At 63.2% G+C, this 13,551-nt stretch overlaps 1 protein-coding gene across 3 annotated transcripts in view; it reads right to left on the bottom strand.

Moving 5' to 3' along the window:
- PRKAG2 (protein kinase AMP-activated non-catalytic subunit gamma 2) overlaps positions 1–13,551 on the bottom strand; it is a 194,898-nt gene that overhangs the window by 138,686 nt on the left and 42,661 nt on the right. Inside the window, exon 1 of one of the 3 annotated variants that reach the window (XM_054593438.1) lies at positions 2,572–2,610. The exons of the other annotated variants lie outside the window; for them this stretch is intronic. The gene's annotated coding sequence lies outside the window, so the exon portion shown is untranslated. Of the gene's footprint in view, positions 1–2,571; positions 2,611–13,551 lie in introns of those variants that run through there. 3 annotated transcript variants of the gene reach the window in all.

Genomic DNA, 13,551 nt, shown 5'->3' with positions numbered 1-13,551 from the left:
AGTGGCCAGAAGGGGTGGCATGCGGGGGGGGCGCACAGGCCCACCACGCCCACAGCAAAGGTGTCATTTTCCACTCCGCCCTGAGCCTCCGCCTGCTAAGTCTGCCAGCCCACGCACACGAGACGCCCTTTGCGCTCATCTGTGTCCTGATTCCAGCAAAAGCTTGGTGGCTTTCTGCGTACCTTCCACCCTGCCCGGGAGGGGGTCTGCGCCCCCCCCCCGCCCCGGCCCAGCTCTCTCCTGGGCTACCTGGGCAGCGCGCACGTCCTCCAGCCTCCCCTGCTTCACGCCACCTCCAAACCCCTATGAAGAGTGACTCTGAAAACGTGAGGCGCACGACATCGGCGTCTGCCTGTCCCCCAAAAGCCCAGGGACTGCGCTGCCGCCTGGGCATGGCCCCCACCCCCGGCCGGGGGCGGGGGCACTGTGCGGGTGTTCACTCGGGTGGGGGGCGGGCCCAGCCTCTCTGGCGGTGGTCTGTGTCCTCAGTCAGGGCCTGGCCACACCTCGGCACCTCCCGGGGAGCGTGGGTCTCCCGGGGACAGGACCCCACAGGCCTGCGGTGCACTGCAGGCAGGCCCTCTGTGGTTTTCCCAGGCACGGCTGGTTGGGGGCGCTGTCCTCGCTGCTCAGATGCCCCACTCACGGCCACTCCACCCGCTCCCCAAGCAGCCCGTCCAGGACGGCCCAGCCTCAGTGCGGGGCCTGGCCCAGGGCCGCGCACGACGGCCGCGCCGGCCGCCCGCCCGCCTCCGCCCGCTCCCAGCCCTGCCCCCCAGCCCGCGCGCCCTGGCTCAGCGAGGACTCCTATGGGCGTGCGAAGCCCAGTTCGAGTATTGTCCCTGGCTGGCCCCCGCCCTCAGGCGGAATCTCTGTCTCCACACCGGCGAGAGGGCCTTGGCTGGCTGCATCCTGCCATTGAGCAGTCGCTGCGCCAAGGAGACTCACACTGTCAAGGGGAAGGAGACTATTCCTCTGCCGGGGAGCACAGCAGGTGTGCGGACGTGGTTGCGTCAGCTCCTGGGGAAGGCGCCCCCTTCCCCCGGGCCCGGCGCGCGGGGCGCTCCGTGCGCACTGATGGGCCGGCCAGCGGGGGGCGCTTACCTCCCATTGCAACGAGACCTTCCCTCTCTGGTCTGAAATAATCGTTGCTCTCCCATGTGTGTTCAGCACCCCAGTCTCCACACGCCCGTAGCCTTTGCGCAGTCACTCACTCGTGCCTCCCCGGGCAGCCCCAGCGGCCATCACGCTCCAGCTACGGAGGCCCCAGCGGCGAAGGGACTCATGTCAACGCAGTCTAGAGAGAGCTGAGAGCAGGACGCTGGCCCGCCCCCGTCTTAGGCCGCCTGTGGGGGTCCCCTGCAGCCGCTTCCAACAGGAGTGGAAGGATCAGGTCCACCGGGCACGCTGGCGTGCCCACTCGCGGGCCCTGGGGCTTTGCTCGGTCAAGCATCCCCACAGGAAAGTCCCCGGGCACGCGGGGCGGCTTTTGCTGGAAGGCCCCGCCACCCCGCATTCCATGATTCTAATCTCCAGCGCTCACCAGGAAATGGCGCGCACCTGGGAGGCCGGTGTGGGGAATCGCTCGCTACAGCTGCAGGACCCTTACCTGGTCGGAGAAGTGCGACCAGGCCTCCCAGGCTGGCTGACGCTCCGGGAGGCCCAGGCCGTGGAGCCTAACCTGCCCCGGCGCTGTCTCAGCTCCGCACGCCCACCACAGCCCCATGCGCCCCTCACGGCGCCATCCACCCCTCGCCCCCTCCTCCCTCGTCCGCCCGGTCGGTCAGCTAGTCGGCCTCCCTGGTGCTGGGAGGGCAGGTCTGGGCAAGGCGCCACGAGACGTGGACGACGTGGCTGCTGCCAAGGCCACCAGCTTTGTACTCGGGGCCTGTCCGTGTGCACACGCTGTATTTTAGGCCTTGGCCACATGCTCTGGAGCGGGGCATCGGGGGCTTTGGGGAAGCGACGCTTCAGGATTTGGGTGGATGGCGTCACCCGCCAGGAAAGCGTCGGGACAAAAGAGAAAAGCCCCAGGTTTGGAAAAATTCCCAACACGCGCGCTGACCCTGGAAGCAGCCCCTGGGACGCCCCTCGCTACCCCTCGCCCGAAATCCAGGCAGAAGTCAAAAGCTGACCACGAAGAAGGAGGGTGTCAAAGCACCGCCTGCCTTCACCCGCCACGGGCCCGCCCTTACACCTTCCGGTCGTGGCCGCACTGGGTCCCCGGAGCAGCCACACAGCTGCAGAAGGCAAGAGGTGGCACCCAGGTACAGAGGAAGACACTGAGGGTCAGAGAGGTGACGCCTCTTGGCCTGGGGCCAACAACCCGACAGCAGCCGTGGGCCCTAGACCGAGGTCCCGCCCCCGGAGCCGGAGCCCCTTCCTCCTCCTGGGGGTGCTCGGCGCCAGGGACAAACACCACCTCGATGCCAGAGGCTGTGACAACACAAAGACTTTCCATAAAAACCGAGCAAACAAGCCGGCCTGGTGAGACCTCAGGGCACGGGAAGGGTGGGTGAGGATTTGTACAGCTCAACCTTGTTCCCAAGGCAGCAGACGATACTAACTTACTCTTGAAGGGTTACTTCTGAATTACAAGTAATTGAGACGCTGTGCTGGGAAGCAAAGTGCCGAGTCTCCCAACACCCGATGCGCTCAGTCCACACTCTGGTATGTCTGCGCTGTGTAGAGTTGGGGTCTTGTTTGCAGCTCCCCCCGACACGCGTCCCGACGTTTCTCCATACGGTAACAGACGTCATGCTGTTTACCACCAACCGGCGTGGGAGCTCTCGCAGGACGGGGACGTTTTACTCATGCCTCAGCGCTGACCGAAGGGGCTGGGGCGCGTGGACCGGAGGCAGTCCTGCCGGGTCGGCATTCCTGGCGCTCGCTCTTAACAAAACTCCTTTGTTGACGCAGCTGGGGCGCCCCGGAAAGAGGCCCGAGGACAGCCAAACACAGAGCACACATAGAGGCGGCCGCATTTCGGGGTCACGGTCGGACGCTGCTGTGACAGTACCGGACGTGTGACTCCTGCCGAGGAAGGGGCACGTGTAGCCAGGTCTTCGTTCTCCACTCCCGCTGAGCAGACCTGAGGGCACCGAGTGCCAGAGACACCGGGAGCCACCTGGGCCGTGGGACGGCCGATGGAAGGTCCTGGCCAGGGTACCCCAGCAGGTTTGTCCCTCGGCAGGTTTGAACACGACCTGTTCGCAGAGGTGGAGCCGGGGCCGGCTCAGCCCCGCGGTTTAGCACCTGCGGGACCTTGGGCGCGTCCGAAGTCAGCCTCGCGCCTGTCACGTGAGAGGGTTCAACTGGGTAGTTTCAGGAGGTGCCTTTCAGCATCCACATCCTCCAGTTTTTGTCTGTCGAGCGAAGTAGCCGGTGGGGTCCGGAGCCCTGTAGAGGGGCACTGCCGCGTCGAGGGTACGGTAGAACCCCCTCTCCGACGACCAGTCACGAAAAGAACCTTTTCTGCTCCTGAGCCACCAAATCTGCTCCGCTGCCCTTGAAGCTCAGGGACTGGGGACAGAGGCCTCCTGACCTTGGGCGACACCCAGGGCAGGGGACAGGCGTGCCATTCGCGAGGAGGAGGCTACGCCCTGGCTGCGCCTGTGGCTTTCTGTCTGACCGCTGTCTCCCTCAGCTTCTGAGCGCTGACCCTCCGGGCTCTCGAGCAGTTTCAAAGGACCCTCGATCTTAAGCACCCAAGTCGTCCGTACAGATGTCAGGCGGGTCCCAGCAGACACCCACTGCGATCCCGGGAGAGCCGGGAGAGGCGGCCTCTGCCTGCACGGAGGGTCCCACAGGTTCCCATGCGGACCCCCGCCCTGCCCGTCTCCCCCGCCCGTCCACCCCCAGTCACCAGCTCGGGGAAGCTGCCCACACGACTCAGCCTGACCTGTGTCTGACCTGTGGGCAAAGGGTGTGGGTCTCGCCTGCCTGCGGCAGCGGGGGCCCTGCCCAGCGCCGGTGGGAGGCCCGGGGAGGTGTCTCCAGATGGACTGGCTTTGCGCAAAACCTCAACACCGCCCAACGGGCAATTCCTGGTATCGCGGTGGGGGGTTGGTGACCAGAGAGCCATGGTCAATTGGAGCCTTTGAAAAGCACTCACGTTACATAACCACTCGCAGAGAAAAATAAGGAACAAACCCTGAATCACTGGAACTCGGCAACAGGGGCGGGACAGGAGCCCAATGAGGGGAAGCCTAAACTTAACCCTCGGGGAGGTGCCAGGGGTCTCTATTTTCCGCAGAGGACACCGTGGCTCCTGACTGCAGCCCGGGAGGCTTCCTGGCGTCAGAAAGACAAGAAAACCCCAGTTTCACTCCTGCGGCCCGCCTGCCGGTCTCCCTTAGACGTGGGGGTCCCGACTGAGTCACAGCTGGCCCACCGCCCGGCCCCGTCCCCTGGCCAGCGACCCTGGGTCTTCAGCCCGGCCCTGAGCTGGCCTTTCTCCGGAGACAGACACCGGCCCGGCCCTGCCCCCGGCTTTAAGGAAGCCCCTCCCCACCGCCATTCCCAGTCCCCGGCCAGGGCCAGGCTGTCTCCACGGCACCAGTTCTCCTCCCAGAACCAAGTGGCGACAGGGTCCCCAGCCCCTGGGACCCAGGGTTTTCAATCAGTTCAATGAGCCTTCAGTGTGGCTGTGAAAAGCGGATCGGATGGTATGAACCAGGGCCCTCCCTGCAGCGGCAGTCCTCGCACAGCGGGGACCGAAGGGCCACCCGCGGGGACACCTCGGCCTCGCCCATCCAGGCGCCTGCCGCCCAGCACACTGGCCCTGAGTCCCGGGTCACCGACTCCCGCTTGACCTGGGCCTGAAATCTGCCTGAAAAGCCTCTGCAACGACACCAGCTGCCGCCCCTTAGAACCAGAGCCGCTCTGACCCGACCCCCCCCCCCCAACCCGGCAGCCGGGGGCAGGACGAGGGTTTGTGACCTGGGCACGGTGTTCCAGAGCGACGCACAGTGCGGGCTGCTCTGGAGACACCTCGGCCTTCTTGCTGAAAGGCAGCGGGGCCAGCCCTGGCCTGCGGACCGGACCGCCTGTGGTTGACCGGAGCGAAACGCAACCTCGGGAGGTCCCCAGCCTCTCCCAGGCCACAGCTGAGGACGCCCCTCCTTGCTCAGCCCTGACTGGGCGAACTGGGTGGAGGTGACAGGGGGCGGAGCCAGGAGGGAGGTGAGCGGCTGGGGAGGCCCTGGAAGAAGCAGGTGAGGAGCTGCCTCCCCACCGGCCGCCAACAGGCGTCTTTCCAACCCCTTCGGAGGGTGACATTGAGGCCCACGTCTGGAGCTTGGAGGAGGGAGATGCTGGAGATGCGGCGGGGATGCCTTGGGGGGGGGGTTCGGGGCTCCCCAGAGGGGTGCTCCCCGAGCCTGGGGGGACCACATTCCGTGTCTGCACAGCAGGCCCCAGTCCCGCGGATTCGACCCCGCCCGCACTCGGAGGTGCCTGTGGACGGGGTCAGCGCCGATGACCCCGCACCACGCGGCAAGTCGCGCCCAGGCAGTGGGAGGCCTTACAGCAGAACCCGAGGCTCCCAGAGGAAACTCTGCCCTGAGGCCTCAGCACCAAGCCTGCCTCCGTGCGCGCCGCGGGCTGCCCTTCGCTGCAAGTGTATCCTTGTGCTGGTTACAAACCACGTCCAGTCATTTCGTTGACTTGTAATCATATATATTCAGATAGGTAACATGCATGTCTATGAAGCCTGTGTAATATACACCTGTTCATGTTACTTTTTAAAAATTATTATTTTTTTATTTTTTAAAGATTTTACATATTCACTTTTAGAGAGAGGGGAAGGGAGGGAGAAAGAGAGGGAGGAAAACATGGATGTGTGGTTGCCTCTCGCGCGCCCCCTACGGAGGACCTGGCCCGCAACTCAGGCCGGTGCCCTGACTGGGAATCGAACAGGCAACCCTTCGGTTTGCAGGCCAGCGCTCAGTCCACTGAGCCACACCAGCCAGGGCTAATATTACATGTTAATACTGATGTATGGGCACTACAGGTATATAACACGTAGAGTAAGATTACTGTACGGGCATGAAGGCTACATTTGGCAGATCTCTGCCTTGTCTTGGTTCCGTTTCCCCGCTGAGCCCCAATATGGACGCTGAACCCTGGACCTCCTTGCCCGGAGCGGAGCCGGTAGGTGCTGGCCTCGGCCGAGGGGCCGGGAGGCTGTCCCCATAAAGCGAGGGGGCCCACCTGGCCGCCCAGGGGGCTCGTACACAGAGAAAGGTCTCCCCTCGGCCGAGAGCTGTGAGCGGCCCCAAAAGGAAACAGCTGGATGGGAGGACAAACACAAATGTGAGGACAGGCCATCCTGGCGGAGCTCCGTGGAAAACAGGAAACAGCCACCACAGGTCTGTTTTGGCTGCCACAGCAGAGCGCGGACCCCCAGGAGAAGAGCAGGTGCAGGGAAGTCCCAGCCATACACGGCAGCCTCGTCTGTCCCTGCCTCACCTGGGAGCGGAGACACCCCGGGGACAGCCCGCTTCGGGGAAGTGTGAGACCCCCCCGGATGCCAGTCACGCTGTGTCAGAACTGAGCGCGCGCCCGGCTCCGCGCACAGGCAGTCAGTGGCCGGCAAGGACCCGTGTCACCCACCTGAGTGACTCGCTCCTGCCCCGTCCCCCACACACGGCCGGACTCGAACGACAGTCTGTCTCCCCCTGCACAAAACTGCCACTGGAGAAGGCACTAATGAGCTTGTTCGTCCTGACGTATACGTGACCGGTGACAGCTCCCGGTGCGGCGAACGGCGAGGCCCGCTGACAAGGGAATGACGTTCAAGTGGGACATCTTTGTCACCGAGGCAAAGACAGAACGAGCACATGAGCCTTCATTTCCAGGGCTGCTTTCAGCTCTGACGTTTGTTCTGTGACTTGACTGAGACAAACCTTACAACAGGGTCTCAAAAGACCAGTTCTGGGTTTCTGGAGTGCGTGTATTTTCCCACAAATAAAATGCCAAACCACCCACGGAGACGGCCGCTGTCCTGGCGCGGGCCCCTGGGGGCTCTGCCCCCCGACCCCGGCGGCGCTCGGTTAGCCGCCGGCCCCGCCGCCTGCCCTGTGCGGCGCTCCGCGGGCGGTGCTGGCACCGCAGGGGGAAATACCAGGCGGGTTTCGGCCTGTGTTTGAAGACGAACTGCAGGAGGGACACCCACCACAAATTAGAATAAAATTGGCACTCGGAACGTTTTTATAAGGTCACGGCGCTGTTGGCTGGCTCTGAAACCCCCCTCCTCTGTGCCGGAGGGGTGTGCGCGAGAGCGCGGCTCCAAGACCACCTGCTGCTCCCAAACCCCTGCCCGCGGGGGCTCTGGGGCTCGGCCCAAGGGCCCAAGTCCATGGCAGTTTTCAGCTCAGAATTTCAGAGGATCTGCTCTCCACACCAGTGCAGCCAGTGGGAAACAGGAATGGAGTTTCCTGAAAAAAGCTCAACATTGAACTGCCAGAGGACCCGGCGATCCCACTCCTAGGAACCTGTCCTAAGAATCCTGAGACACCGGTCAGAAGGGACGTAAGCATCTCTAGGTTCACTGCAGCATTTTTTACAGTCGCCAAGATCGGGAAGCAACCCTAGTGCCCATCAGGAGGTGAGCGGATAAAGCAACTGTGGTGCGTTTACACAGGGGAGTAAGTACCACGTGGCCGTAAAAACAAGGAACTTCTACCCTTCGCGACAGCATGGATGGGCCAGGAGAGCACTGTGCTAAGTGAAATAAGCCAGGCAGAGAAAGACAAATACCATACGACTGCACTCCTATGTGGAATCTAATGAACAGGCTAAACCGGCAAAATAAAACCAGAGGCACGGGCACACGGAACAGACAGAGAGGGGAGAGGGGAGGGGAGGGGCTCGAAGGGATTTGCCGAAGAACACACAGGCAGGTGTGCGCGGGGCATGGACACAGCAATGTGCCGAAGGCCGGGCGTGCGGGGGCTGAGTGGAGCCGGGCAGAGGGGGGAAATGGGGGGCGTCTGTAACAGCAGTGACAATAAACAGAAAGAGCCGTCCCTCCGAAGATTCCTCCCTGACACTTGCCGCAGGTGCGCGAGGGGTCTCCCGCCCCTCCTTGCTGAGTCGCCCACCCGCCCCGTGCCGGCAGGGGGCGGCCTGAAAGAGCGAGCAGTCCAGGCGACGCAGCGAGGCCCAGGACGTCGGAACGCGGGGCGGAGCCTTCACCTGTCCCACACTGGCTCGCACCTGGCGGCGCCCCGGCTGCTCCCGGAGCGTTTGGCCACAGCTTTCGCGCTACCAGTCCCCACCCACCAGGGCATGGCGCTTCCGTGGGCCACCCAGCCAACGGAGGCGTGAAGGAGAACAAAGTGAGGATGCCGCACGTCGCCTCGCGGAGTTTTTGTCTCGGCGGTGCACACGCGAACGCAGACAGGGGGTGCGACGTACGCCTTTGCGTGCTGTGACCCAGAGTCGGAACGGGTCTGCCCGCGGTGGGCTTTGCAGCAGTACAGGTGGCCATCGGAGAAGGGCTGACCTTCTGGCCCCGCCGCTGTCCCCAGAGTGGCCAGGGATGAATACCATCTGTTCTCCTCTGCCCTGGCTGAGGCCCTCTGACCCTTCTTTATCCTTTGTGCTCGGAAATGTGCAGGGAAGGAAGAGACAGAGAACCCTGCCTCCACAGTGTTGTGTGGAAGTGGGCGGTCCCTTACCCCCTCCCCCGTCATCCGACCCCATCTGTCCCCGCCTGGTCCTCTGAGCGGTGGGCACGGCTGTTCCTGCCAACCCCAGCAGCCCCGGGCTGCCACCAGCGCCAGCACAGCCATTATACCCTTGGGGGGCACAGCCCACCCAGCGCCCTTCGCAGCGGTCTCTGCAGCACCTGCACCCCCCAGGCTGGGCCTGCTGCGGACCCCCTGGTCTCCCGGGGAATGACACAGCCACAGGGTCGACAGCGGGAGGAGCCAGCGATCTGCCAGATCGACCCCCTTCTGCCCCGGGCGACGTAACAGATGTCCAGGGAGATTCGAGCAGGTCGCGCGGAGACACACAGCAGAGCCAAATCCTGGCCTTGCAACCTTCCGCCGAGTCCTATCCCACCGTGCTCTTTCTCGCTTACGTTTCCATCCCCTCAGGTGAGGACAACTGTCTTTCTGTGTCACGGTGCAGGTGGAAGCCCCCCGCACAGGCCCAGCCAGACTGGGCACACGGTGAACGCCAGTCATGATTATTCTATGAGGCCACCCTCTCAGTTCAGCCCTGCTGGCCTCTTTGCATCTTTCCTCCAAGCGACAACGCTTTTGGTCCACATGTCCCTTCCTTGTCATTGGTTAGCCGGTATGACTTTGTTATTTCCCAGAATCCTCCACGCCTGTGCTCATCGTTATTAGGGCGAGCAGCTGTTCTGAGAATCTTCGGAAGTAAGTCGCCTCCAAGTATCCTCACTGTCCTCCCGCCGCCTGAAGGCTGGTGGGCACTCTGCAGAGAGCGGCAGCGGGTCTGTGGGGACCAGCAGGTCCAGGAGACGGGTCCTTCTTCTGGGGCAGGGGCTCGGGGCAGTCCCCGTGGAAAATCAAAGTTCTCGGGAGCCGCAATCTAGCTGCAGGGCCTGCCTTAAGCTGCTCTGAGAGGCCCGTAGTCACCGGTCCACCTGGGGACAGGTGCTGGTGTGGCCACTTATCCCTTGTCCACGGCTAGGAGTCCTTTCAGAATGCAGAGGGGCGGGCGCGTTGTGCGCACACCCAGACTGGAAGCCCTGAGCCAAGGGGGCCTTGTCCGAGGCCCAGCCTCCGGGAAGAGAAAAGACATGAGCAGAGTACACGCAGCTCGCCGGGCGAGGCGGCACGAGGGCCGGGAAGGCCTGAGAGCCGGGCCCCTCTCGCAGGCCCAGGCAGCCGGTGTGTGGACCTGGACGGCCGGCCGCGGCCTCCACGCTGCAGGTGGCAGCAGGTGCAGCCTCAGACGGCCTGGAAGGGCCGAGGAACCCCAGGGCCGGAGGGGAGGCAAGGCCGTCCACCACGGCAACAGCGAACCCAAAGGCGCTTGCTAGGTTTTTGTTGTTTGTTTTCTAGCTGCCAACAACGCATTCCGCTCAGGGTGGGGGCGTGGGGGCCTGTTATGCAAGGAGGGGAGGGAAGGAAAATGCTGCGTGTGAGGCCGAAGCCAGGACAGCAGAAACTTCTCGATCAGCTGCAGCCACGGTGGGGAGTCAGGTACAAAACACAGGGGTTGTTTTTCAAGGCAGGAAAAATCAAAGCCTGCCTCTCACGCCCCAGGAATGGGGTTAAAAGCCGTCACCCCCTAGGAGACCTGGTCCCTGAGATGTCCCCGTGGGCAGCACAGCTCCCAGGCCACGTGCTTCCCTTTGGGCCAGTCCCCTGCACTTCTGCTCCCTGAGAGGATCTTTCTTTTTTGCCGAAAAAGCCCAAAGGACCCGGGGCCTGGGCGGATGCTCCTAGAGCTGCAGGACCCCTGGGGTCCTCTGTCCCTGGCACCTCCAGCCTTTTCATTTTCACTCGTAGTTACGTGTATCCCGGACGCCTCTGGACCACCTATCTCTGTCCTTTGCACCCACGCGGTCCTGGGGAGCCTGCTCCCCACTCACACACACATGGGGCTCAGGACCCAGGTCCTTTCACCCACAGTGCATGGCCTCTGACTTTCCGGGACCCCCGTGGGGAGCTGCTGGTCCCTGGAGACCCGTTCTAAACTGGGCTGGGAGGGAAGTCCTTGGAGAAGGCAGAGAGCCTCCCTGCAGGTCCAGCCCGGGGAAGGCCGCGTGCCGGCGCCTGTTGGACACCGCGAGCGCTCTGCCCTTTGAGCACAGCCATGGCGCCTCGGGGAACGGTGCCCCAGAAATCTGACAATGGAAGAGTTTGCGTTGCAGCAGCCGGGACAGCCACAGGGGCCGGTGAAGGCAGAGCGTTCCCCCAGAGGCACAGGCTGCAGACACCAACAAGGGAAGAAAAGAAAGAGAAAGACCTCCTGGATGTGTGAGAGATAAGCAAGGCACGGCATGGCCTCTACCCCCTACCAGGGATCCCGGCGGCGCGTTGGAAAGAGGGAGCTCTCGCTCTCCCGACCGCGGTGAGAGGAAGACCCAGTTCCCCAACAGCCTCACCAACAGAGGACGCCGTCCAGCTGCCAGGCCTCATCGGATCCGGGAGACACGGCATGTGTGCGGCCTGTGTTACTTACGTCTCTTATTTCACCGTGGCTGGGCCATCGAGCTCAGAGGAAGCCCAGGAGCGGGTGTCGTGGGGAACAGTGTTCGTCCAACTGCAGAGAGGACGTGGCGGGTCCTGTGGTCGATTCAGTCCAAACAAGCTTTTTGTTGTTATGAATAGAACAGAACAGCACAGAATAGAACAGAGCAGCACAGCAGAGCCGGTGCTCCAGGAAACTTGCTTCAGGGTGTGTCCTATTGAACCACAACTGTCCCTGCCGCTGCCCGTCCAAGCCTGCAGGCCCCCGGCTCCAAGCGTGGTCAGCACATTGGCCGCGTGGTCGCTGGCCACCCAGGCGGCCCCCACTCACTCGCGTCTTCCCTCCCCGCAAGCACACGCTGCCCCCATGGAGAACTTGAGCCCAGTCTCCCATGCCTGGAGTCTGGGCTGGTGTCACCCACAGAAACACAGCAGCAATGAAACTGCGTGGCTTCCGAGGGAGGGGATAAGACTTGTAGGGTTCCCCCCTGCCCCCCCCCCCCCGCAAATCTTCTAGCATCTTCCCTGGGGAACCCGACTGCTGAGAGAAAGTTCCACCGCCCTGAGACCACCGTGCTGTGGGGAAGCTTGAGCCAGGCACGGGGGAGGTGGCCGGCCCCGGCACCGCGCGGGGTGGCGGAGGAGGAGCCCCAGGGCCTCCCGCCTCCGTGGCCATCGACTGAGGACGCGCGAGGAGCCCCACGTGAGCGCTGCAGCCTGAGCCAGGCAACCCCCAGCCCCCTGCCGGTGCCGATTTGTGTCTCGCAGTGTTGGGGTGCTTCAGGATATACCAATAGATGATCGGAAAATGATGCTCTCTTGTGAAAGTTACTTAAATTTCTCTGTGCCTTGGTTTTCGACTCTGTAAAATGGTAACAAGTGGGGTTCCATCAGAGGAGTTAACATATATACATATGTAAAGCACGTAACACATCGGCGCTGACACATAAAGACATGACAATGATGCACGACAGTCGCTTGGAAAACGCAAGCCAGAGACTTTGAATTTCCTGATTTTAGGGGCGAGATGGCATTTTGTTAAGGCGTTTAATGACGACGTTATCGCTGTTGCACCCAGAAGGCAGATCACGGGATCTTCTCTAAGAGGCGGGGGGCGGGGGGGGGGGCGGCAGAGAAAGAAACCGATGTGAGAAAGAAACATCGATCGGTGGCCTTCTGTAAGTGCCCCGACCGGGAATCGAACCCGCAGCCTTCTGGTGGACGGGACGACGCTCTGCCCACTAAGGCCCCCCGGCCAGGGCTGCCATCCTCCCGTTCTGTGACAGAGAAGGCAGCTGGCAGCGCTCCGTCGGAAGGACCGTCGGGTAACCGGAGCGCCCAGGCATTCGGCATGACTGAAAAGCACTCTTCAGATTTTGTGTGTGTGCGTGGCCATTGTACAATGGCTTCCTTATCTTCCTCCCCGAGTGGAACTGAAGCTAACGCGGCGGGCGGCGGGGGGACACCGGCTAGACTCGGGGCCTCGCTGGACCGTGGGCGGGAAGGCCGTGCATCTGCTAGAGAGAGGCGAGCAGAAAAGGCTGGCTCCCCCTGAACCCACTCTGAGAGTCTCCGTCCGCAGAGCTGGTCCCCGGCTGCGGGGAACCCAGGAGGCCCCCACGCCACCGGTGGGCTTGGGTGGGACCCGGAGGTGCTGGTGCAGGTGAGGTGGGCCACACTCGGAACACTGGGGGCCACGTCCACGGGCAGAAGGGTTTCCACCCGTTCTCGCTCATCACTCAGGGACTGGAGAGGCGAGGAGAGAGGCGAGGAGTGAGGACAGTCGTGGGCAGGCGCCGAGCCTCCCCCTCCCCCCAGCTCTGCAGAGCTCTGGAAGCGCCTCCCTGTCCTGGGGGTGAAGCTCGCTGTACCAGTGGTCCCCTCCGGCAGCCAGGAGGGGGCGTCCTCCCAGGAGAGCCACCAGGGAGGGGGCCACTGGTGAGATCCCCAGGGGTCTGGCCAGGCCTGGAGGGGCGTCCTGACACGATCCCAAGGAACCCAGACCAGAGGGGTTCCCAGGCCCCCAAACCAAGCACCGGAGCCCCTTCGCCCACCCCAGCCCAGACTGGAACGTGTCCCTCCACCCCCTCCAGGACCCGCCTCCTTTCCAAGTGTCCCCTGGACTTGAGATGCATTTCAAGGCTCTGTGATCTGAGCAGATAAGTGCGGGATGACTCAGAGCGAGTGGGCGGTGACAGATGCCTGCCACCCGCTCCGAGCCAGGCCTGGCGGTTCTGGGGCAATGCCCGGCTGGGGTCTTGGCCCAACATGAAGGACAAATCCCACCAGGGGCCAGAGGGCTCGGCGAGTCCGGGCGGAAAACCTGCTCCAGACAGAAGAGGCCCAGCATCTCCTCCCCACCCCCGCCCCCTTC

The sequence above is a fragment of the Pteronotus mesoamericanus genome, unplaced genomic scaffold, assembly GCF_021234165.1.
Source record: "Pteronotus mesoamericanus isolate MK-2021 breed Mesoamerican mustached bat unplaced genomic scaffold, CSHL_Meso_final scaffold_409, whole genome shotgun sequence".
Lineage (NCBI taxonomy): Eukaryota > Metazoa > Chordata > Mammalia > Chiroptera > Mormoopidae > Pteronotus > Pteronotus mesoamericanus.
The sequence above is the reverse complement of the archived record's forward strand: the minus strand, read 5'-3'. Positions and strand labels throughout refer to the sequence as shown.